Here is a 4,349-nt window from a genome sequence, read left to right as displayed (position 1 = left end):
AGACAGCTTGGAGGAGCTTTTGTCTTCACACATGGAAAAGGTTGACAGCACATCAAGGACGTGGCATTCTGATATATTTTGTATAATCAAAGATGAAGGGCATGGTTCATTGGATTCGAATATCTTTGAGGAAAACCAAAGGCAGATAAACAGGGGCAGTTTCCTATTTTTCAGGGGCAATGGAGAAGATGTGACATTGAGGACCAGTATGGAGCTTCAAACATCCACCGCAGCCAAACTAAAAAAAAGACCACTTGTCAAAGAATGGGAATGATTGTAATTAAGGCTATTATTAGCATGATATGGAGTTAGACTCCTATTTGACTTAGATCTCTAAAAAGTCTAGTAGCAGTTTGTTACATTTAATAGGTAGTTAAAATTTGAATAGGTGCCATAAGAAGTAGAATTCGAGTTCCCCTCATGTTAGAGGTGGAATCTCAGCTTTGTAAAAGAACTCTATATATAGGAGAAAGAGAAATGTTGCAAGGGTGGGAAATTTATGTAAAAAGACTCTGATATTTGGCTTATGTAAAGACTTTATTTTTTGGTAATACAGTACTGCCTTATGCTTCTCAAGAATCATAAAGAGTTCAATGTAATGAGTTTCTTTCGTTGTCTTTTCATGTTATCTACAGCGTTATGAGTATGTGATTTCTTAGAAATCGCTAACAGTGCTCTAATTTCCTTCATATACTCATAAACTGCCTTCTATATGTTTGGTGTGTTCTACATATGTTGAAATCTGAATGCCTTGACTTCTATGCAAAGCCAACCCTACTGTTAATACTGAATCATATATGACTCCATAAGCCCAATGGATACTTGTTAGTTGTGTTTCCACCATTTTCATTTTTATTTGTTTCACAAGAGTTAGCCATCTTGATCATAATCAAAAAACTTTAATCCTTTGAGAGAGCCCTCTCGGGTTGGGGAGGCTAAGCCTCAGCCTAAAGTAGATTTGAAATAGTTACTTGAAGTCTTCCTGGTCTGCAACCTTCCAGGGCCTGATTTTGAGATAACATTTTGGTGCGTCTGCCGGGAGTCTAAAGATTATTCATTCCCGAAATCAAGAGACTGAACTTCTGAAGGTAGCAGGAGCTCAGAAGATTTTTCGAGGCTGCAATCTACCTTGGTGACTCCATACATTTTCAAAGTTTAAAAGGTGGCTTCGAGAGGGAGATATACACGGAGCAATCCTAACCCAGATCCACCTACTCCTGTGGACAATCCAAACACCATTTCAAGGAGCAAACAAAGATTTACTGAAACACCAGGTACTCCATCTTTTTCAAAATCTTTGCTCTCTAAATTTTCAAGAAGTCCTGAGGACAAAATTGTTGATGATAAGATTCATGAGGTGTTGTTGAGGTCTGAAAACGAAGAAGAACTTATTGGAATTATTCTAGATTTACAAAAAAGAGGTATTGATACTTCGTCCTTAGTGTCACAAAAAGATAAGGAGGAATTTTGGGAGGTTGTTACTTCTGAATTGTTGTTAGAAGAGGAAGATTTAAATAAACTCAAAGAGCTTGATCCTTTTGAAGTCTTACTCAAATCTAAAACTGGTCTACCCCTTCCAAATTGGAGTACATTTGTCAGTGGTTTGCAAAGTCCAAATAGTCCTTTTCGTATCAGCACTTTATCCTCTGCCTCTGCTAGTCCTAGTAGCTCTCAGACACTAGGAAATCCACCTCATATCAGTTCTAGTTCCTCTGTGCCTACAGTACCTGTCATCACTACTCCTCCATTAATTATGGTCGTACCTACTAGGTATGCTCCACTAGCCCTCCCTGTTGTTTTACATGACCTTCCCAGCAAATATGCTGCTAGAATTCCAACATGGGGTGGGGATGAAGAAATCACAGCAGAAGAACATGTAGACAGATTCAATGATTTTGTGGACAGAGAGGAAGTTGATGATGAGGATGTGAAGCTAAGATTGTTTGCACAAACCTTCATTGGAGAGGTTAGAAAATGGTTTAAGGCTCTTACAGCTGGAAGCATTCACAGTTGGGCAGAGTTTGAAGATAGTTTTCTAAGGAAATGGGGAAATAGAACTAACCCTGTCCAAGCTCTTACTGAATACAACAATCTTAGAAGAGCTCCTGATGAAACCATCCAAAACTTCTCCAAGAGGTTTAATAAAATATACAATTCCATCCCAGCCCATTTGAAACCTCCTGGGGCCTTGGCACAACTGAGATATGCCGAAGCATTTGATTCTGAATTCTCTCTGTTACTCAGAGAAAGGGATTCTGCTACTCTTGCTAACATGAAAAACGATGCAATTAAAGTGGAAGTAAACATGATTGCTGCTAAAAAATCAAATATGGCAAAAGCTAAACTGAAAGAAGAAGAGAAACCTTCCACTTCAGCTCCAGAAGATAAGTTTGACTCAATGATGAAAACCATGGAAAAATTGAAGGATCGGTTGTCTCTTGGGAATACCTTTGCTCCCCAGCGCAGCAGGAACCTCAATTTAGGAATCCTCAGTTCAGAAGACCTCAAAATCAGCAAAGGCCAAGAGAAAACAGAAATCAACAGCCAGATCCTCCAATAAGACCTCCTTTCCAACAAAATTTGGTGGATGAAGAAGATGAACCTGAAATTCCTGAGGAGTCCATCCATTGTCTTGATGAAGAAGTATCAGGGATTTTCTTGACTAAGGAAGAACATGATGAGTCCAGTATGACCAAACTAGGAGAAGAACCTTCAGACTATTTAAAGGGCTATCAGCATGCTATCTTTGAGATGCAAAAGCAGTACAATCTCAGGAATAGAAACGTGCCCATTACAGCAAGCAAATCATAGCCCAAGAAGGATGCCTCAAAGTCTGTTGAAGATAAGAAGGACAACTCAAAGGTTGCTAAAGGTAAAGATGATTCTCCACCTGGCAAAAAGGATATTCAAGCTCCATCCCCTACTAAAGAAATTGAGAAGATTGTTTCTGTTTTTAACCTTGAGAATGAGATTGCAAAAATCAAGATATCAGTCCCCTTTAGTGAAATCCTCAAGGTAGACAAATACAGAAGTAAGATTGTTGAAATGCTCAATTCACAACCAGGAGTAGCTGATATCTTAAATGTACAAGAAGATAATCCTATTATTTACTTGGGTCCAAGACTTGAAGATGAACAAAATGAAGAGTTTCCTCCTTTCTACATAAGCATTAGCATTCATGATATGACTTTACATAATGCTATGTTAGATTCAGGGGCATCTCATAATCTTATGCCCAAGGTGATCATGGAAAGATTGGGATTAGAGGTAACTAGACCATATAAGGATTTATTTTCCTTTGATTCAAAAAGAGTTCAATGCATTGGTTTGATTAAAGATGTTGTTGTGGGTCTCACACAAATTCCAGCGAAAACAATTGTCATGGACATTGTTGTGGTTGACATTCCACCTAAGTTTGGGATGCTTCTTTCAAGATCGTGGGTAGCAAAAATCAAGGGCACGATGTAGATGGACCTTACCTATGCTATTATCCCTGTTTTTGGTGAGCAAAGGAGGCTGTATCAGGAGACCAGAATGGCTTATATGGTAAGCAGCAAAGATAAACCTCAAAACTTTCCCATTTATTCATTTGACATTGGGCTCGGATCAGCCATCCTTTTCAATGAGTCAGCTGGAGAAGAATCATAGGATAAACTTTTAGGAAACCAGTACCAAGGAGATCAGCAAGAAGATGAAAATGAGACAACAGGTTGGTGGTCATTATATTTTGATGGATCAGTAGGAAGAGAGGGGGCAGAAGCTGGAATTTGGATCACAAGTCCTGATAAAGAAGGTAAGTTTCTCTCCTACAAGCTAAATTTTGATTGCACTAACAATATGGTCGAGCATGAATCTCTGATTTTGGGTTTAGAAGCTTTGTTAAAGTTGAAGGCTAGAAACATTGATGTTTGTGGGGATTCTGAATTGATAATAAAACAAGTGGAAGGTGCTTATCAAACCAAGGATGTAAGGATGAGGGCATATAGAAACTTAGTGTTGGATATGTTGGAAAAGTTTCAGGCTCATACTTTTAGTATCAAAACCAGAGACCAAAACTCTATTGCAGACTCTCTTGTTGTTTCTGCCAGTCTTTTTATTATTCCTATGCACTCTTCTGAAAAGTATGAGGTGGAGGTTTGTCACTGACCAGTTATACCAGATAACATCACTAATTGGCAGGTTTTTGAGGATGATCAGCAGGTAAGGAATTTCATTGAGTTAAAGGAAGAATTTGTGAGCACTCAAATGGATCAGCAAAACATGTTTGTGGAATCAAAGGAAAAGTCTGAAGTCTTACAATTAAAAAACAACTTGATTCCAAAAGGTCTCATTCCCCTTGAGAAATTGTT

This window comes from Pinus tabuliformis, chromosome 3_1 (genome assembly GCF_031772625.1).
Source record: "Pinus tabuliformis cultivar Carrire ecotype Pingquan chromosome 3_1, CPIR1, whole genome shotgun sequence".
NCBI classification, from domain to species: Eukaryota; Viridiplantae; Streptophyta; class Pinopsida; order Pinales; family Pinaceae; genus Pinus; species Pinus tabuliformis.
This window is presented reverse-complemented; position numbering follows the sequence as displayed.